We start from the raw sequence: 22,671 nt of genomic DNA, 5'->3' as shown, positions 1-22,671 counted from the left end.
GCTAGCGATATTAGACCTAATTCAGACATGGTCATACAGTTACTAATTTGCAGAGTCCTGCGATCAGGTATACGCCGCCCTGCCAGAGGGAAATCTCATCCTGTGGAAGCCTGTGAATTGCTTAGCATGTCTTGCAGAATTAGCTGGATCGTTAATTAGCTGTAAATCCATTCGCAAGACGCTCACCATCTAATGATTCTCCCATTGTGTGTGCAGTGCGTGCGTAGTCCAGGACTTACTGGGCGGCTGTGATAAAATCAGACTGTTTGTAGCCGGAGCTGATGCCACATGCCTTCCCCTAAAATGCCTGGGCATGTCTGCATTTTCCCTTACACTCCTAGAAAATGGCCGGATACCACCCCTAAATACTGGCTTTCTGTCAATCACCTTGGGTACGACCAGCGATCAAGAAAAGTAGCATGACTTTATCACAGGATGGCCTTGCTCATGCGTACTAGGGCCCATATGCAGTCTATCGATAATTGGGTACTGGATGATCTCCCAACAATTGGTATTCTGAGGGTCTGTAAATCGACATCGAATTCCCAACTGTTAAATGCCTGACAATCAGGATCCCAACTTTCAGCGGCTTTTCTCCCTCTTGGGGGTCCATGATTCCCATAGAGGGAGAATAGTACCAGTGGTGAGCCACGAGCCCGCGAGGGGCTTCAATGTACTTGCCGCCCTGTCGGGAGTATGGGCAGGCAGGATTGCGATGATGGTATACTGGACTGGTCAGAATCCCGACTGTGGACCTGCTATATCACACCTTCATTAATCGTACATCCTGCAAATTCGCAGCCATGTGATCAGGTCTGAATTAGAACCCATTTTACAGATGACAAGGGTTGGGGGTTAACGATTTTGAACATGCACACTGGACAATATGCACACGCTATCCATTTTGTTGACCATACCTCGCCCATGGTGTTTACCAGCTAAAAATTTCAAGGTGATGTTTTGCTTACCTGTTCAAAAGAACACTGGACCGCAGGACCACTGGATCTGTAGTGCTTCTTTATTCAGTAATTGCAAACTTTGGGCCCAATTTATCAACAAATCTTAATACTGTGATATTTTGTTTAGAATCACTGCGGAGAAAATGCTGGTATTCAGCATTTACTGACTTACTACCCAGCTGACTCACTACCCAGCGCTGCAGGGACCGAGTTGTCCACCCTGCTCTGCACACTGCCCGGACGCCACTTCCTGGACGTCGCTGCTGCACATAGGTGTGTGACAGTGGTGCTTCACTGCTGTCACACACCTACTGATCGGACCAACACATAATGGGTGCTAAAAAGCACCCATGATGTGCTGCTGATGGGTCCGATCTGACAGATTGAAACTGCAGGGTTTAATCTGCAGGGTCCAATGCGCACAGGACCGCGCATCGGGTCTGATGAGGTGTCAAACACATCTGATTCGGATCGATTTCTCCGCTGGATCCATCTGGATCTGGTGAAATCGTCCCAAATCACATGTATTGGCATCTTTAAAGACACAGCCCTTGATTGGTTCTCATCCTACCTATCTAACCATTCTTTAAGTGTTTGTTTCTTTGATTCCACCTCTCAGCTACCTCTATCAGTTGGAGTACCTCAGGGCTCAGTCTTCTGTGTTCTGCTTTTCTCTATACCACATCTGTAGGCAAACGTATCAGCTCTATTGGGTTTCAGTATCATTTGTGCATGGATGATACTGAAATCTACCTCAGACCTGTCACCATCTGTATTGGTCCATGTCACTGAATGCCTTTATGCCATTTCAGCTTGGAAGTTATCTCCCCACCTCAAACTGAATATTTCAAAAAGAGAATTATATTTCCACTGACCAAAAGTAATTGTCAACCTGATATCTCTATCACTGTTGAGAATACAACAATCAATTCTACCCCACAAGCCCGCTACGTACTTCTCATCCTTGACTCTGAACTTTGCTTTGTTCCGAACATTCAGTCTGTCTTAAAATCATGCTGCATGCATCTAAGAAACATACAAAATATGACTAAATCTTACAAAAGACACTGCAAAAACTCTAATCCATGCACTCATTGGGCGGTATTCAATGAGCCTGATTCGCCATGTTTTTATGGCGAATTTGTGCTGTTTGGCGAATTTTTGACTAAAACGGTGAATCACCCTATTCAATGACCACATGGCGAATACATTTGAAGGTTTTTTTCGCCATAATTCACCGAGTAGCAATCGCTATCTTTTTATGGTGAAGTGGAATGTGAACTTTTAAAATAAAGTGTTTTGTTTTTTACATTTGGTGTCAAAAAATCAGGAATTTTATTCTGAGGAGAGGCATGCTATTTTTATTCATGTGCTGTAAGCACATGAATATATATTTAATAAAAAAAAAATATATATATATATTTTTTTTACACAGCAGCCAGCAGGGGGCGCCGGAGCCGGGCCGCTCATTAGATATTCATATATTCACTGCACCCGATCGTTACGATCGGGTGTAGTGAATATACGCGGTCCCCTGCTGGCACCCCCGGGGGGCAGCCTGTGCTGCCTGGCACCCGGGGAGCCCACCTCCCCCCCACAAACGTTCTGGGGCAGGCAGAGAGACTTCCATCTCTCTGCCTGCAACCGTCCTCAGGCTCCCTGCGGCGTTCGCCGCAGGAGCTCATATTCGCCGGTCAGGGGCAGCGAGCCCCTGACTCGTTGAATACCGGAGCCGGCGAGGCTCCGGAACGTGGCGAATGTGCAGCGAATCCTAAACAGGATTCGCTGCACCTCGCTGGTATTCACATTGAATACCGCCCATTATCCTCCACATTCATTATTGCAATAGTCTCCTTACTGGTCTTCCCAAATACAGACTCTCACCACTACAGTCCATCATGAATGCAGCTGCGAGGCTAATCTTTCTCGCCAGACTTTCATTGTCTGTCAGTCGATACATTATTTACCTGTATTCTAATTGTTTCAATATAAAATACTTTTACTTGCACACAAGGCCATAAACCAAATTACACCATAATGCATCTCTTTGCTTATGTCAAAATATCTCCCTTGTTCTCTTTGCTCTTCACAAGATCTACATCTCTCATATACACTCATTACTTGCTCCAAATCCTGATTGCAGGACTTACACCTTCTCTATGGAATGCTATCCCGTGCACAATAAGACTCTCCTACAGTCTCCAATCCTTCAAGCGTTCCCTAAAAACTCACGTCTTAAGGCAAGCTTATTATATTCCAGAACTGGCCACACAACCTTCATAAACATTTTCTATTCCATTACATCCACACTGTACAGTACAAACATTTGTCACTTATTTTCTCTTTCACACTTTTCATCCTCCAGATCCCTGGCCAACATTGCTGGGTCACTGTATCATACAGCCCACCAGGAACCTTTGCAATCTTGTTGTCCATTATGCAGTAGATAACACCAATCCTTGTGTATCAATACCTATTTCCTTTATAGATTGTAAGCTTGCGAACAGGGCCTTCCTACAGTTTTGATTGTAACTACCCGGTTTGCGAATTTGCAGCCTTGAAGGTCCACCAAACCCTGCCTTGCGAATGGTGACTGCCTGTCACCCATTCGCAAGGCAAATTTGCATGCAGGACATGCGAATGCATGTTACAATGCCCCCATCATTCGATGGCCGCCAACCATTGAATGAAGGCGAAGGCTCACGCATATGTAAGGTTGCCTCGGAACAACCTTACAGATGCGTGTCTGCTGGGTGATAACAGCTGCCCCCCCCTGCCTGTTTGTCATGCCTCATTAGCATGAGAACATCCATGAAATGCTGGGCTTTCCCATATGGTAATGGGGCAGCACACTGCCTCACCCCCCTCTCCGCCCCGCCCGCAAATTGCTTGCGTGCACCCGGCGAACAATCTGTTCGCCGAGGCTGCACGCAACAAGCGCATGCACATACACTGAAATGCGCACAGCCCGACCATCCCTCCACAATGCTATCTCCGCACATGCGCAGTCTACAGTGGCATGAAAATCGACCATTGCATACAAACATGAATTAGGCCCATAATACCCAAATAAGCAGCAGGGGGTCCAAAACCAACGGTGCGGCTGTTGGCATTGGGTAAGAGGGAAGAGAATTTTCCATCTTAATGATGTATATGTTTCTGCAGTAAAATACTGGAAAAGTATGAAAATAAATGATAAGAATTTAACATGCTGCTATTAACACTGTATTTGTCTGTAGATTTCTCCTATATTTGCTATTTTAGTGTCCTATTTTTATTTTCTTCCATTCAGAGCTTTCAAATTTTCCAATTTTATTTCCAAACAAACCAGTACATTCTGCACTTTCCACCTCGCTCTTAATCCATACAGCTGACCCTAGCAACCACATTAACTATCTTATTGCTACTACATAGTTATTATGCACTGAGAAAATGACTTAAATTCCACAGGGCAATTAATGTGCCTATTTTAGTCCTGTTGCCATTGGCCTATTTAGCTAAACTGGTCAAATCTCACAAGGTAGAAACTGAACGTAAACTTTTTCAACATTATCAGAGGTAGAGATCTGTAACCTTTGAGAAATACATTACAGCTAGCAGTGTGTACTCACCAGGGACGGGGCTTGTTATTCAGTCATTTCTTTCACATTCATTTTACCACCAGTAGGTCCACTGAAGCCAAAGGGAATCCTATATAATGTAAAGTCTGTTGCACACTGTTGGATAGCTTTCGATGACTAGTGGAAGCGTATCATCTGAAAACATTGCTATAACTTTTTAGAGGGGCTGAAACACTGCTTTTGTAATGTATCTCAGACAACGGGGAAAGATTAAGGACCTCATTTAGAATTATGCGTTTATTCATCACTAGCTGACCCGCCCGGCGTTGCCTGGGAAAACATTGGGGTTTTTTTATTTCCAAAATTGCTGAAAAATGTCATCTTACAGTATGGTGTGCCAAAGACCTAAGATTGGAATTTGTTAAAGATTCCACCATAATGTTAGAATGTGTTTGCATTGATACTCAATGACAGCAATGAAATCAGGTGTGGTGTTGTTTGAAACACAATGCTTCTGAGTTGATAACTTGTATGTGTTGATGAATTCCACATCCACTCCTGAGATTTAGCACCTATGACATACCCTCCAACATCTGAGGGTCAGAAATCGGTACAAAATCAGAAAGGGACTTGGCCACGGGAAAGGGGGCATGGCCACACCTCCATTTCTATACTTTCAATGGTACAGTTTCTAGGGTGTGTAATTACAGGCGCTGAGTGCGTGGAGACCGGGGTGGGTGTTACTAACCGCACCATAATTAATAAAAATTCACCGCTCCCTGCCACTGCCGCTCCCCTCACCGATCCTGGCTGCAGCAGTCTCTGAGGTCTGGAGATCTGTAAAGCATATGCACCGGGCATCTCTACCAAACAGTAGGGCCGCTCCCGAGTGTGGGTGCAGGTCCGCGGGCCTGGCCACATGACGCGACGCACGCTAGCTGGACTGCAATGCACCACTGGGAACGGGTGCAATGGGCCAAATTCTTCCCTACACCTGCCGGGCCAATCCACCGATCCAGCCATCGCAATCATCAATGGGTGCATTGATAAGGTTTGGAGGGTAAGAAGTTGAAGAATAAGACTGATATAAAGATTTGCCACGTTAAAGTGTACAATTTACTCAATAAACCGTGAAAAAAAATATAAGTGTACATAGAAGTACAATCAAGAAACGAAAGTAGGATTAAAAAATAAGTTCTGATTCAAACTGATAATTGTTTGGATGGCGGTGGGTTGCGAAACAAATCTATAGGTGGAGGGGGTATGGATATTGTGGGCATAATTGCCTACAGGGGATCCTCAATTGATGGGATTTTCACTACAGTGTTACGGTCACAGTGTCACCATAGGGGGATTCCCAATTAGGGACCCTTTACAATCCCGTAGGTCTCTTCTCCTTGAGCCTATGGTCTCCCTTAATGATAGTCAATCACTGAGCGTCATTGGGCCATGAGATGAAGGGAATACAGATATTTTATTATACTGTGGCATATATTGACTCCGCCCATCCAGACCAGATTTTACCATGTTTAGCAAGAGTTCCTCTAGACCTATGAATGTATTTTTTATGCTGAATGGTAGTTGACCAGGGTCTTCCAGGCTGAGAAGATAGGTCCCTCCTGTGCCATCCAGGCATGGGCAATACACACCTTTGCTAAGGCCCATGCATTAATAACATATTGATTGGTAGCCCTAGGAGATAAGTCGGTGTCTGTGGCACCAAGTATACAGATTTACGGAGTGAGATGTACACGCGATACTCCTGTGGCATTTAAGGTGTTAATTACTTGGGACCAAAATTCCTGGATTACTGGGCAGTCCCAAATAAGATGCCAGAAGGTTCACTGATCTCGGTTACATTTAGGACAGGAGGCTGAATTTCTGGCATACGGTCATATTGTCGACTGCATTTAGGTCGACAGTCATAAGGTCAACACCGTTGGGTCAACATGTGGGAAGGTCGACAGGGTTCTAGGTCGACATGGGTTTAGGTCGACATATGCGTTAGGTCGACATGGGTTAGGCCGACATGGGTTTTTTCACTGTTTTTTGAGCCGACATGTGCTGACAGGCGGTATTTCATGCCCTACCATCCACTAGGGAGTGGTGGGAGAATAAAATAGTAAACCCATGTCGACCTTGTCTCATGTCGACCTAGACACTTGTCGACATTGACCCATGTCGACCTAGAACCCTGTCGACCTTCCCACATGTTGACCCAACGGTGTCCACCTAATTAATGACTGTCGACCTAACTATGGTCGATAAAAAGATCCACACCCGAATTTCTACCCCCAAAATTTCACTAAACGGGACGGAGTCATAGATGTCCTATACAATATGAACAGATGTATCTGTTGGAACCTGATTGAGGTGGTGGCAAGGTGTGGAAATTCCCTAGTGGCATCCCATTCCTTCTCTCCCAAGGATCCCAGGTTGGCCTCCCATCTTAGACGCAGGGGCAGTAATGGATCTGTTTGATGCTTAGCCAGTAAGAAGGAGTGAGCAATCGAGACTGTTTTATTTTTACCAAATTGGAGACAAATATTTTAATAGGTGAAGGGGCGATATTTGGAGGGGCTTCTACAAACTGGGTCTGTAGGGCGTGCCTTAGTTGCAGAAAATGGAAGAAGTATTACGAGGGAGGTCAAATTCTTCCTGAAGTTGGTGGAAAGATTTAATATTATTGCTGTATAGCTGACCTACTGTTTTTACCCCCCTAGAGCCCCATATCTGGTCACCAGATATTATTGCCAATTCGGGGAGCTCACATGAGTGCCGCCTGTTCATCAATGTTAACATTTTTTTCGGTACTTATGTAGTATCTGGGCTGCCGATTTTTTGATTGTATGCCTTAAGTTAAGGCATACAATCAGATGCGATGCGATGCGATATCGCATCGCATCGCATCCGATATCGGATGCGATATCGGATGCGATGACCCGATTTTTCCATAGGAATCAATGTTAAAATGATTCCTATGGAAAAATGGGTCCTTTTCATACCCCTACTATCCAAGTGGGCATGGAGTTGGATATAAACCTGTGGCGAGCGTAGCGAGCCACCGAGCCCGAAGTGTGGCGAGCGAAGCGAGCCCCGCGAGGGGACGGTATTCGTCCCCTCGCGGGGCTCGCTTCGCTCGCCACGCTTCGGGCTCGGTGGCTCGCTACGCTCGCCACAGGTTTATATCCAACTCCATGCCCACTTGGATAGTAGGGGTATGAAAAGGACCCATTTTTCCCATTGAATTCCATGTTAAAATGGACTCAGTCCATTTTAACATTGATTCCTATGGAAAAATCGGGTCATCGCATCGCATCGCATCGAATCGCATGGTCGCATGCGATGCGATGCGATCTCCCGATCCGACCCGATTTAGAAATCGGCAGCCCAGTTACTACATAAGTACCTTTTTTTCTTGTCTGCTATATGATTTGTCTTTACCGCTTAATTTTCTAACACCTTAAAGGGGCCAAATGTAATAGGGTGATAGTTTCAGAATGTGAGAGATTTTGGGAGAGTTTTCCCATGTTTTTAAAGCAGCAATCAATTACACTGCAAACACAGGTTGATTTTGCCATGTAATTGATTGCTGCTTTAAAAAACATGGGAAAACTCTCCCAAAATCTCTCACTTTCTGAAACTCTCACCCTATTACATTTGGCCCCTTGTACTTGTTAAATAAAGAGATTTAAAAAAGCCGTCTGAAGTTAAAAATGTTTGTTATTTTAAACAGTACGTTACATCAGAAAAAATAACCTCAACAAGAAGATGTGAGTGGTGCCATAAAATCCAATGACCCACATTTATGAAGCACTGTCATAAAGCTGGATGAACCTACGGCTCTTCACCCTGTATGTACTCATATAAAGTGCCATTTGAGCATCACAGGTACAGGTACATTCTATGTTTCTGGTTCTTCACCTGCTTTTGATCTCTGCACTGTGAGCTATTGCCTGATATATCTAGTCTTGTTACCAATATCTCTGAATTCTATTATCATGTAGTGTTAAAGATTAGTTACTAATACCATTCAGTGAGCTAGGGGAAACAATTTATTTTTTTACTTACTTAGTATTAACCCCTCCCTCATGCACCTGAGTGGTATTACTGAACTAATTGAGCTTCTACCACTATCTGTATGTGTGTTGTTAGAGGCAGAAAGGAGCTGGTATTAGGAGGAGATGCAGGTCCTGATATGCCACATGGAGTAGTCTGGGGTTTCTCCAAGGTAGGTAGCTCTTAGTTCAGATATATCAAGTAAGGAGCCATTATCATGTGGCTCCTTGCTAGTTAATCGTAGACCCAATTTAGGGTAACGGGGGTGTGGGTTGTGGTGCCCCTGGACTGGTTGAGCTGGGTGGCTTTAGTGTGGCATGCCCCTACATTATATTAACACTTAGCACATTTTTTTCTTTCACTCACTAACACTATTTCTCTACTATTTTAATTACATTTCATTTTTTTATATATATATATATATATATATATATATATATATATATATATATATTATCTCTCTCTTTATATATAGCTTCGGCTTCCTATCACTAATATTTATTAACACTATAGTATCTCACTGGCGTGCCGCGCTGGGTTTTCTAGCTTATGATAGTTTTGGGGTGCCGCACCCTGCACCTAGATATAGTGCTAGGGACCCCCAATATACAGAGAAGCCTTGACGTGGCTTGGGGGGCATATCATACACCTGCGCAGGTATATGATAAAGTAACCAATATCTCTGAATTCTATTATCATGTAGTGTTCAAGATTGGTTACTAATACCATTCAGTGAGCTGGGGGAAACAATGTCTTTGTTTTTTTACTTACAGGGAATATAGATTGTAAGCTCCACTGGGGCAGGGACTGATGTGAATGATCAAATATTCTCTGTAAAGCGCTGCAGAATATTCTTGCGCTACAGATAGCGCAGGGCTTGTCTTTGCTGGGGATGGCGGAGGACTCGCCACCCGCCATCCCCCGCCCCGCGCCATCTGTATGTCGGAAGGGGACGCGCGTGCACGAGGTGCACGCGCGTCCCGTTCCGACGGAGCTTTTGCCCGGGTCCCCGCCGGCTTCCCCGGGTCCCCGCCGGTCCACACCGCCCCCCCGCAGCCCCCCGCAGCCCTGCCCGTCTCCCTGAAGCTGGAGACGGGCAGGACTGCACCCGCCGCGCCGCCTCGCCGCCCGGCTATTGAGACGCTCGTGCGTGGGAGACGCACGAGCGTCTCATTCAGCCAGAGCGCCAGATTGCTGGCGGATCGCCAGGGACACGGTCCTGGCGCTCCGCCAGCAATAACAAGCCCTGCTCCATCTGTATATAAATAACTGGTAATAATGGCTATTTAACTTGAACACTCTACAACTTATGCCATAGTCATGAGATGCAACTCTGCTGGAGAACTATCTGGTCAGTGGTTGACTGCAACGGTACTTATGTAATATCTGGGCTCCCGTTTTTGTTATGAGACTCGCTGCGCTCGCCACGCTTCGGGCACGGCGGCTCGCTGCTCTCGCCACACTATATAAAATCAACTCCATGCGTAGTTGGATAGTAGGGGTATGAAAAAATGGGGTGCATTTAACATGGTAGCCCAGATAATACATAAGTACCGCACAAATTAATAAATTTGATCTTCCACAAAACATAAATGTACCCCATTATAATTAGTGCAATGGTATTTTCTTTCTCTCTCTCTCTCTCTCTCTCTCTCTCTCTCTCTCTCTCTCTCTCTCTATCTATCTATCTACAGTATATAGGTGGGGCTGATGTAACATGGCGACGGGGGGGTGGGGGCAGCAAGACATTATGGGACCATCAGGGAGAGAAGCCGGACTGGGATCAGGAATCATATGGGGGAAGGAGATGGGGGGGGGGGGACGGAGACATAGACAAAGTCCTGGGACATAACAAGGGTATAATCGGGGGTAACTCTCAGGGTGCATCAGGAATGTCATGTAATAAAATCTTATGTTGTAACAGTCACGTTACCCCATTACAGTTCTTAGGTACAGATGATCTTAGTATACGGGAAGGAGGGAATGACAGAGGAAGAATTCCAGGAACTATGGAGAGGGCAGGCAGTGTGCATGGTGGGGAGGCCTGTAGAGAGTCTATTGAAGGGGAGAGGGGAAAGAGGAAGCTAGTAAAGAATTCAAATGGGTCCTGGGGTGAAACTAATCACAATATTAGAGCCATATCTATAAAATAAACATAAATTAAAATGCTTACTGGCTAATGCAAGAAGCTTAGTGAGTAAAATCGGGGAGCTTGAAACGGTGATCAGTAGGGATGACTACGACATCATTGGTATAACAGAAACATGGTGTAATGAGTCGCATGACTGGGCATTAAACATGGAGGGATATACACTCTACAGGAAAGACAGGGAAAATAGAAGGGGCGGGGGGGTGTGCCTATATGTAAATAATAACTTAACATCATGTGAGAAAAATATGAGCACAGACCTGGAAGACGACAACTCGGAGACAGTGTGGGCAGAGATAACCGACAATAATAAGAGACCAAAAAACAAATTTATAATAGGGGTATGCTATAGGCCACCAAATATAAATGAAAGGGAAGAGTCTCTTCTTTTAAACCAAATCAAACAAGCATCAAATCAGGGTCAGGTATTAATTATGGGGGATTTTAATTTACCCGACATTGATTGGGAAAACGAAACAGGTAAATCAGCAAGAAGCAATGGGTTCTTAAGCTTACTTAAAGACCAGTTTATTACACAAACGGTAGAAACTCCAACTCGTGATGAGGCGCTCTTGGACTTAGTATTAACAAATAACACAGACTTAGTTTCAAACACAAAAGTAATTGAACAATTAGGGAATAGTGATCACAATATGGTTTCACTGGAAATCAACTTCAGTAAATTACATCAAAAAGGATCTGCAAAAATACTAAACTTCAGAAAAGCGAACTTTGAATTATTCAGGGAAGCCCTAACAGGAATTGGGTGGGAAACGGTTATGGAGGGAAAAAATGCAGAGGAAATGTGGGATACTCTAAAAAAGGTGCTTGATTCACTAACTATTGAATACATTCCTAAAGTAACTAAATGTAAATTCAACAAAAAAAAGCCACCATGGTTGGACAAAGAAGTAAGGTCAGCTATCAACAATAAAACCAGAGCCTTTAAATTCTATAAAAATAACTTGAATGAGGAGGCGTTCGCAAAATACAAAGAATCAAACAAAACTTGTAAAGGGGTAATCAAAGCAGCTAAAATATTATATGAAGAGTGCATAGCCACTGAAAGCAAAACCAACCCAAAGAAGTTTTTTAAATACATAAATAGTAAACGTTTAATTAAGGAAAACATAGGCCCACTAACTGATACTAGTGGAAAAAGTGTTACTGAGGACAAGGGAAAAGCAAAACTGTTAAATGAGTTCTTCTCATCAGTATTTACTAAGGGAGAGCAGACTGTGGAACGAACATTTACCACAAACGGGACAAATAAGACAGATCTCATTGTGGATTTCACGCCGAAGGAAATAATACTGAGGCTAAGCAAACTCAAAACAAATAAGTCACCAGGGCCAGATGGGATTCATCCGAGGGTATTAATGGAATTAAGGGATGAACTAGCTACCCCCCTACATTATATCTTTAGCAAGTCACTATCGTCAAGTATAGTACCAAAAGATTGGAGAATAGCAGAGGTAGTGCCAATATTCAAAAAAGGAAAAAAGGAAGATCCAGCTAATTACAGACCCATTAGTTTAACATCAATTGTGGGTAAACTATTTGAAGGATTTTTAAGGGATGGTATCCAGGAATATTTAGATCATCACCGTCTACTCAGTACTAACCAACATGGGTTCGTGAAAAATCGTTCATGCCAAACTAATCTACTAGGGTTCTATGAAGAGGTTAGCAAAAACCTCGATAATGGAAATGCTGTAGATGTTATTTTCCTAGATTTCGCTAAAGCATTTGATACTGTCCCACACAAGAGATTGATTAATAAAATGGAGAACCTAGGATTGGGTGAAAATATCTGCAGATGGGTAGGGAATTGGCTATGTAATAGAGAACAAAGAGTGGTTGTGAATGGTACCGTATCAGATATGATACCGGTACTAAGTGGAGTGCCCCAGGGTTCGGTTTTGGGGCCCATTTTGTTTAACATTTTTATTAACGATATTGGGATAGGGTTACTCAGCAATGTATCCATCTTTGCGGACGATACAAAACTTAGCAAAGTCATAAAATCACCAGAAGATGTCACCATGCTTCAAAATGATCTTGCAATTCTAGATGAGTGGGCAAAAAAATGGAAGATGAGGTTCAATGTAGATAAATGTAAGGTTATGCACCTTGGGAGACACAACCAGTGTGCAAGTTACAACCTTAGCGGAGAGGAACTGGGTAATTCCATACTTGAAAAGGATCTAGGAGTCCAAATAGACAGCAATCTAGTTTGTAGTGCCCATTGTAATGTAGCTACAAAAAAGGCCAACAAAATTCTGGCATGTATTAAGAGGGGAATGGAAACTAGGGACTCAAGGGTAATTATGCCACTATATAAAGCATTGGTGAGACCTCACCTAGAGTACGGAGTACAGTTCTGGGCCCCACACTATAAAAAGGACATCATAGAATTAGAAAAAGTCCAAAGGCGAGCAACAAAGCTTATTAGGGGAATGGAGAATTTAAGCTACGGGGAGAGATTAAGCAATTTGGGACTATTTACATTAGAAAAGAGACGTTTAAGGGGGGACATGCTCAACATGTACAAGTATATCAAGGGCCAATATAAGGAACTGTCACACACCCTATTTTCTACTAGAAAGGAATCTAGGACGCGAGGGCATGAGTATAGATTAGAAGAAAAAAGATTTCATTCAGCAAGTAGAAAGAATTTCTTTACGGTCAGAACAGTCAAACTCTGGAACTCTCTTCCCAGAGAGGTGGTAACGGCTGGCTCATTAAATGCGTTCAAGGCAAAGTTGGACAAACATTTACTGGAGAAAAACATCCATGGGTACAAATAAGAAATATAATTTGTCTGTAAAATACCAGAACCTACCAAATCAGCAATGGATATCTATACCAGGTTGAACTAGATGGACGCAAGTCTTTTTTCAGCCTTACCTACTATGTAACTATGTGCAGACCGAGTTAGATTTGAGTTTTTTGTTTCTGTGCATGGAAAATACTGGCTGCTTTATTTTTACAATGCAATTTAGATTCTAGTTTGAACACACCTCAACAAAAGACATGCTCTTTTCCTGTCACCATCCGGCACTCTTGCTGGTGGATATCTTGTTCTCCTTTTACACTGCCTGAAATAACCCAGGTTTTTGCACAGTAGGGCACAAAAACCCGGGTTTACATACAGTGTAAATGCACCCAGTTCAAATATGCCTGGTCCAGCGACCAGGGATTTCACCCCAGGTAGTGAGCAGGGTTGATCCCAGATTCAACTTCACTTGCAATGCAGTGTAAACAGGTAACTCCGGTGGTTGCGACCCAGGTCCAGTTCACTTGCAATGAAATTGCTGGCGCTTGGAGATGTTCTCATCTCCAAGCACCTGCTTAGGAGCCGCCACTTCTGCTATCACCTGCTTGGCATTCTGCCGGATGGGGAGTCTGGTGTAAAAGGGTGACATGCCGGCTCACACCCAGGTTGAAGCCACATTCAAAATCCTGGGTGCTACCCAGCTTTTTGGTTTTAAAGAGGTATTAGCCATAGGAATGTTTGATACTTTGATACTAAATAGCTTTTGGACCAAGGATATTGTGATGCACTTTGACAGGACATTTATGTGACCTGAAGAAAGACACTGACATCAAATTTAGACATTTCGGGGTGACATTTAATGGAGTGCGATTTTTAGTAACATTTTGAAATCACACTTTTTCAATTCAAAAAAGTGGGAAGAGATGCGATGTGATGCGACCCAGTAAAGTGCATTTCCGCTTCCGGCCATGTGCGATTTTCTGACCAACAGGAAATCGCAACACTGCCTCCGCATGCCAAATAACCCCCTAACCTATTGGCCCACCTAAGTCCCCTACATTATGCATCACACCGCCTATATAAAGAGGCACAGGCACCATTTTGTCCTTTGAAAGGTAGTAAGGACCATGGAGAGGAGTTGAGCTATGTCTGGGATAGGAGTGGCAGTGAACGGAGGTGGCAGAGGGAGCAGTGGCACAGTCACAGGCAGCAGCAGTGCCAGAGGAGCCAGGCAGCAGAGGCACACTAAGAGCCAGCACTGTGAGAGGGAGAGGCAGCAGTGTGCCAGGCAGCATGGCCACATCAAGACCTGGGCCAGCCTGGACCCCGGAGGAGCAGGCGGAGGAGGTGGAGGAAGATGGAGCTGAGTAGGAGGAGGGTGAGCCTGCCCTCTAGGAGGAGAGGGACATGTCCACAGAGGAGGTGGAGGAGGAAGCAGAAAGTGCCAGCACCCAAAGTTGCCGTAAGATGCGATTTACCAACAAGGAAAATGTGGCCCTTGTCCGCGCCATAGTCCCTGTATTTGACAGGCTGCTGAGGAAGCACAACAACACAACCACTGTGCAGTGGAAGAGGGCCATGTGGGACTCTATTACAGGCGCAGTGAATGCAGTTACCACCCACAGAAGAAGTGTTACAAATGTCAATATGCGCTTTCATGATATTTAAAAACCTATTCACCGCAAAGATGGCTACCGAAAACAAAGAGTCCAGCCGCACTGGAGGAGGCACCACCCAACCCGTGACATATACCTCCTAGGAGAATGATCTCAAACAAGTTGTCACATCAGAGGTCCTTCCTGGGCTCCATGTGGCGGACACAGATAGGCCAGCAACGCCACCCCAAGCTGGTGAGTGTTCACACATTTTCATGTACATCATACATTGCAATGTTTTTTAACCGTAATGCTCTCTTGTAATATTTGCATAACAATAGTGCTGCTGTGGAACTACATATCCCAGCAAGGGTAACATGTCATGGTCATAGATTGAAATTGTGGGTGATGCTGGGTCATGTAGTTCCACACCTGCTGGTATTGGACAAATTCCCAACGAATTCTGTTACAGTTTTAAATTGCTCAGCCTCCATACAGCATTATTGCAGGCATTTATGTACAAATATAATTGTTTTTAATGGTTTAAAAAAAAAAAAAAACAGGATATTGCCCACAAATATTTGGTCACCATGACCCATGTGTGGCCCAGGGGTAAAAACACGATTTTTTTTTATGATGCATGCTGGTAAGAAATGCTGTCCAAGCAATATTTGTAACGGCTGTCCAACATTTTGTTTGCAATCATCAATCCTGAAGTGCTCACGCACCACACTCAGGACTACGTGTATGCCCGGATTCAGAGGCTGCAGGTAAGCAAAAGGAATGAAAGACCATTACACATACAGTACACACACCCATGTACCATGCACAATAGGCTACACTACAATCTACTCCTGCACCCTACTGTAATCCAAATATAGGTTCAATGTCAACTACATTGTTTAAAGACCTTTATGCAGCATGTTTAAATATTAATACAGGCTCATTGCACCAATGTCATATTCGGTAATGGCAAACTAAATAGCACATTAAAGTGCTGGATATGCTGGCCATGCCATGGAGTGATTTACACCCACTCAGGGGCCGATTGGCCCACCGGGAAATCGGGCCATTTCCCGGTGGGCCGGCCCAAAACGCCGTAAAACCGGGCCGGCCGCACTCCCTCTGGACTGCACTTTGCCCACATCCAAAATGGGCATGGGAGGGGACCTCGTGTGCGGCGGCAGCGCGTGCTCCCACTGCTCCCGTTCCCCACCTGGAGGCAGCAGAGTAGGTGAGCCCCCCCCCCACATAACAAACACCGCCCACCACCTTGCTCCCCCCGACATTACACACCCCCCCCGGGCTGCTGCAATAGTTCTTCTCCCGGGCTGGATTGCAGTCCAAATCTGCCCCTGCACCCACTACATATCAACGGTTAATAATGTAATGTGAAGCACCCATCAGGCAAACTATAAATCCTAGCATGACATTTCTTACAGGGGTACATGTGTTACTGAACAGTACTGCACAATTATGGTGGAATACTTACCCATTTCTTTTCTTACACAGGATCATCACAACTAGTGGTGCAACCAACGGAAACAGCAGAAATGATGGAAGCAGATAAATAACAACATCTTCACCTAGTCGAAGCCTTCACACCTGAGGAAGAAAACACAGCGACAACTATCACGCCAAGGCTGTCAACTGTGGTGACACCCCAGCAAAACACACCCACCCAAGCACCCCACACACCATCGACATCATGAGGTAGCACACTCATTACATACAGGAACCAGGGGTGGCCTTGGGTCTGGGGCAAAGGGGGGATGTGCTCGTAAATAGGTAGAGAAAAAATTATAGTACAAGTTGAACATGTGTATTTCTGTTATGCTACAGTTATGTCAAGCAGATTTTTTTTTCAAAAATGTATGGGCCAGTAGTTGCACCCAAAAATATATGTTTTCATTAGTAAAGATGTTCCTTTACAGCAAAATGTCTCTGTGGTTATTTAAATTCTAATTATTTGGGTAACTAAAATAAAATGCTCTCATCCACTATGGTGCTGTGCAGTGCGGGTGTTGAACTAATTTGTTGTTTTTGTTTTTTAGAAAAATTCCCATACAGCATTGTAAAGATGTACTTACCAGCATGTAATCACCAAGGGATACCTCAGGTTAAGCAGCTTCTTTCATTGGGCTCTGACTACTCCCCTAAATATTGGTGATAATATATTGCAAATGGTTTATGGTATACATACACACTTACACCAAAGGTACTGTACATGGTAGTTTAGTTTATAAATGCAATTACCTGAGAAATAGCGCCTTATGATCTCCCTACGCATCAGATCCCCCCTCTGCGTACCCCTCACTACCGTAGGTTGGGTAGTTTCAGCTTCCTGCACGACTGCTGCATTGCCATCCTCCACATAACATGGTTCGGAAAGGGCAATGTTGTGTCACATGCAGCCTGGACAATCATCGCTACTTTTGCTGGGTGGTAAAGCAGTATACCTGATGACCTGTCCTAACACCTGAAGCGACTTTTCAGCACCACGAAGGTGCTTTCCACAACACTGCGGGTGGCAATGTGTGCATCGTTATTGTGGTGCTGTGCAGGGCCTTCCGAAGAATGCAGAGGTGTCATGAGCCACGGGAGACACCCATATCCTGAGTCACTTTTAAAGAAAAGATGAGGTCAGTACAGTATATGGTAACATATGTGCATTGGTTTTACATGAGCAAGGGGGACAACACCAATATTGAAAGAAGTCTGCTAAAGGAGAGGTACTGATTCCACCTATATATTGCACATATCAGAAGAGACTACACACGAAGTGCCACTTCAGAGTTTAAAAAAACAGGCCCTATAGTACAGGGTACACTTACTGTTGCTTATTAGTGGCTTTACAAACAAGCATGCCCATATTTTAGGCAGATTGCCATCAGCTTTACAAGGGATTGAGGGTTAGATTAATTTGTGGGTATAGCTTACACACTATTGGCACACTACACAGGAGTGCAATAATTGTTTAGTATGTAAATGAACACATTGTAGCACTATGCATAGTGGGCAAACATTTCTATATATTAAAATGTACTTACCAAGTAGCCAGAATGACGCAGAATGTAGGCATCATCTCAGTTCCCTGGGTAGCCTGCAACCACACTGAGGATTTTTAGGTTGGCATCACATACCACCTGCACTTTCAGAGAGTGACGCCCACACTGATTGAGATGTGTCCCCTCACTTGCGGTGACCGAAGCCCAATGTGGGTGCAATCTATGGCTACCAGCATGATTGGGAATGCTGAGAGCCAATAGAAAGCCACCTTAAGGTCCTGCCTCTTGGACTCACAACGTGGGAATCTGATATATGTGCACCACAACTTCTTGAAAGCAAGTAACACTTGAGTGAAATGCTTAGAGAAAGTGGCTTGTGAGACCCCCAACGACCATGATGTCACAGACTGAGTGGAGCCTGTGGCCAAGAAGTAGAGGGCACACATTCATTTCTGCAGCCCAGACACTGCATAGTTGGCCCCCCCATAAGGGTCCAAATCATCTCTCACCTGCTCAAATAAGTTCATCAGGTTATTGCGGTTCAGCCTAAACATCTCCACAAACTGTTGATCAGAGAGGGAGTCCAGGTACAGCCTAGCACGATACCTACGTATAGTAAGCAGTAAACGGGGTACCTGGATCTGGCGCGCAGCTTCCTCCCTCCTCCTGCGCAGCTCCTCCACATGATCAAAGTCACAAACAGCCAGCCACTCTGCACAATCTCCATCTTTCAAACCCTCACAGGTATCCTTAATGATGTTGTGGTATATGTAGGGGAGTTTATGATTAAAAATTAGGACACCTCTGTGAAAATTAACCATTTCTGCACTTTAGCAAAGTTGCTTTTGGGTCAATTCGCCCATCAGGACCTGGTCTGCACCAGTGGCGATTTTTAGACACTTTTGAAATGTGAATTCCATTTGCGCATTCCATTAAATAAGCGATGTGTATACTTTTGTATGGGAAAACATCTGGATGCGATAAAAATGCGAATTGAAACCGGCAAGTTTTAAAGTGCGAGTTATCGCACAAAATGTGCGAATTACGGGACTTAGTGCTCCCTGTTAAGTGCGATAACGCCATATTGTTGCCTAAAAATTGCAAAAAAACAAGCGCATCCTATTAAATGTCACCCTCTGTCTTAGAATAATTCTTTGTCTATTCCTTAAAGATAACTTTGCAAGTAATCGTTCACCATTGTTTTGGATTACCCAAAAGATAGTAATAATAATGATATTTATATAGCACTTGTTTCCCAATAGGACTCAAAGTGCTTTACAATTGTCTTTACAGCTCAAAATACAAAACAAGCTTAACAGTAGATATCCGTAAAATGCTTGTTTAAATAGCTACGTCTTTAATCTATTTTTAATGGTTTCTACAGCGGGGGCTTCTCGCACTGTGCTAGGAAGAGAGTTCCATAGAGTTTGAGCAACAAAGTTGAAAGCTCGACCCCCAGATGAATTTAGGGAGATTCTAGGTACTGTTAGAAAGCCTTCTTCAACGGATCGTAGTAATCGAGTAGGACAGTAAGGAATCAGAAGCAGTTGCAGGTACCTTGGGCCCTGTTCATGTTGGGCCTTCAAAATCATGTAAGCCAATCTTGAAAACGATTCGCCATTTTACAGGTAGCCAGTGAAGGTAGTAGAGAATGGGTGTTATGTGGCAGGAGTGGGGCTGGTTAGTTAATAGTCTGGCAGCTGCATTTTGTACCAGCTGCAAGTGGTGCAATTCTTTTGCTGGAAGACGCAGGTAGAGAGCATTGCAGTAGTCTAGGTGTGATGATATAAATCCATGTATGACTTTAGGCAGTTCTTCTGAGGGAATTAAGTGCTTGATTCTGGCTAAGTTTCTCATGTGAAAAAATTAGGATTTGATTGTGGCTGACACCTGATGTTTAAGTGTCAGGCCACTATCCAGGACAAAACCCAGATTCTGCACATGATCAGTGTTTTTTAGTGCTGTTCCCTCCACCTTAAGACTTGTCTGTTGACTATGCTGCTGTCTTGTCCTGTGATTTATCATCAGGACTTCTGTTTTATCTGGGTTCAGTCTCAGCCAACTGGCACTCATCCACTCCTGGAGCTCAGCTAGGCAGCCATTTAAGGTGGTTATTGTGTTATCAGTGCCTGGAGCAAAGGACAGGTACAGTTGTGTATCATCTGCATAGCAGTGGTAGACCAGGCCATGATGTCGTCTTATGTCACCTAGTGGAAGCATGTGTCACCCCTCCTTGCGACCAGGTAAGTATTCCACTTCTTTCTCTTTTCAGGCAGGACACAGTAAGTATACTTACTAGGTTTTTATTATAACAGTTTCAATGGAACATTTATACCAACAACATCACATAAATAACGTATCCGACAACCAAATGTGGACTGGTTTCACTTAGAGATCATATGATACACTTTTATTTCACCGGAACGTGACTCCAAAGTAGGATATCTGCTCGCCGTCCACGGTCCTACATCAAAAGCATCCAATCTTACCTTAGTTATTACCAATTAAATTAGTCAAACAATTGTAGTATTATAAGTCATAACCTTCCTAGCTTTATAAATGTTAACTTTTACTGACGGTATTATTGCGTAATAATGTTTCTTTTATCTAAGTGTATGTTACTTGACTAATTAACGTTTTCTTACTTCTAGGATCCTATATATTCAAGAACTACTACCTTTGTCTTAACAGGTAAGCATTACAATCATACATAGTATCTAACACCATTAAACATATATGAACCTTAATAAAGCCGATTCTATTCTATCTGAGTCAGTCCCTTCGGTTTATAAACAGTTTGTATGTGTTCCCTTTTCTGGCTACTACAGTATGTAGGGGGGAACCCTCACTGTTCTTCACTGTGCACAGGCTAGGTTATTGATTAGAGACACCTGGTAGATGCTCGGATTCCGCTGAAGCCTTCTACTGTCTTGCTTGGCACTATCGGCCGTCTTAGCCTGCCAGATGATACTGACGACTCTGAAGTGGGCGTCCCCTGACCGGAGTCGGGTTTAGCCCTCCTGTATCAATGACGCTCTGCCTAGGACTCTCGCTGCACTAGGTACTGTCTGACTTGATTCCTTATGCTGTGTTGGCTAGCCTTCCCTAATGAAGGGGCGTCCCCTGACCGGAGTCGGGTTTAGCCTGCTAGCATCACCAGAATGACCTGTCACACTCCTGAGTCTGGCTTACTGTAATGTGGCTGAACGGGGCGGAATACTACTGCAATCACTTCTCCTCCACCGTCACTTACTCAGTCCTCCGGCACCTCCGGCTATCTGGCTGACTGCAATGGGCTGGACGGGGCGGGTTTGTTTATCCTCACTGCGCCTCCCACGTCACTCCCTTAGCCCCCGCAACTCTGCCTGTACGCTGACTGTAATGGGCTGGACGGGGAGGGTTGGTTTATCCTCACAGTGCCTCCCACGTCACTCCCCTAGCCTCCGGCACCTCCGCCTATACGCTGACGGTAATGGAGCTGGACTGGGCGGGTTTCCTCGCACTCACCGCGTCATCGGCACCTCCCACGGATTCCCCGTCGCGTCAGCTCCCCTTCCGGATCAGCCGTCCTTCGGAAGTCAGGCAATCATGGACCGGCAACAACCACCGTGGCCCGGTGAAGCCTCGTCGCCTGCCCTCGCAGTAAGTATCCCTTGCCTCCGTCACGCTTCAGAACTGCGTAGCTCTGCCTTGTTAACCCTCTGCTCCGAACTGCGCCACAGCAGTCAACGGCTGCTCCTTTTAACCCCTCAGCCGCGCGCAGTTCTCCCCTGTCCTCCTCACGCTCTGGCCAACTTTATTGGTAGATACTTTCCCCCTCTCAGACAGTCCAGGGCGCGGGGACAGCAGTACTCTGTGACTGTATCAATTTAATGTTAAATTTGGCGTCCGAATAGCACAGTTCCTCAGTCTACCTGCCTGGCCCCATTCATTCCCCAGGCTGGCGGTGCTGTATAGTCTTGCACCAACATACAGATATCTATACAAGTCTGTGACTATCCATGGCTACTGGGCTACTACTCATATCAGGGCAGCCACCTGTACATACACATTGGAGCAATTTATAACCTTTCTACACACAGGGCTATATACAAGCTTCTGGCTTTAACTCTATTTACACAGGTACTTTTACCCCTATTAGGGGATGTCACACATGTATACTGCAAAAAGCATGGGAGATGGAATAGAACCCTGTGGGACACCACAAGACAACTGCACTGGTGGCAAAGAGTATACTCCCGATGAAACTCTCTGTGACCTGCCAGTGAAAATTGTTTTGAACAAGCTAAGGACTGTGCCACCCAGACCACAGAAATTCTTCAAGCGCTCAATTAAAATCCCATGGTCAACCGTGTCAAATGCTGTAGAGAGGTCCAGGAGTGGGTGGCTGTAATACCACTTACAGAAGTGAATGGATGCCTAGGAGGCCAAAGGCAATAAAATAGGTGTTGCTTGTCAGGCACCAGTCACATAGGGGCCTGAGGTGTTTACTGTTCCCTACAGTATGTCATTTTAATAATAAAAAATAATTTTCCCCTAGTAGGACTCAAAGTGCTTTACAT

General features: G+C 44.5%; 1 long non-coding RNA gene across 1 annotated transcript in view; it reads left to right on the top strand.

Annotated features, from left to right (window-relative positions):
* The window catches only part of LOC146059183 (uncharacterized), a 106,807-nt gene extending 98,096 nt beyond the window's left edge, over window positions 1-8,711 (top strand). The window contains exon 5 of the long non-coding RNA XR_014470168.1: window positions 8,256-8,711. This is a non-coding gene — a long non-coding RNA (uncharacterized LOC146059183). The remainder of the gene's footprint in view (window positions 1-8,255) is intronic.
* Window positions 8,712-22,671: the final 13,960 nt, after the last annotated feature.

Source organism: Crinia signifera, chromosome 2, assembly GCF_055691185.1.
Source record: "Crinia signifera chromosome 2, ASM5569118v1, whole genome shotgun sequence".
NCBI classification, from domain to species: domain Eukaryota; kingdom Metazoa; phylum Chordata; class Amphibia; order Anura; family Myobatrachidae; genus Crinia; species Crinia signifera.
This window is presented reverse-complemented; position numbering and strand designations above follow the sequence as displayed.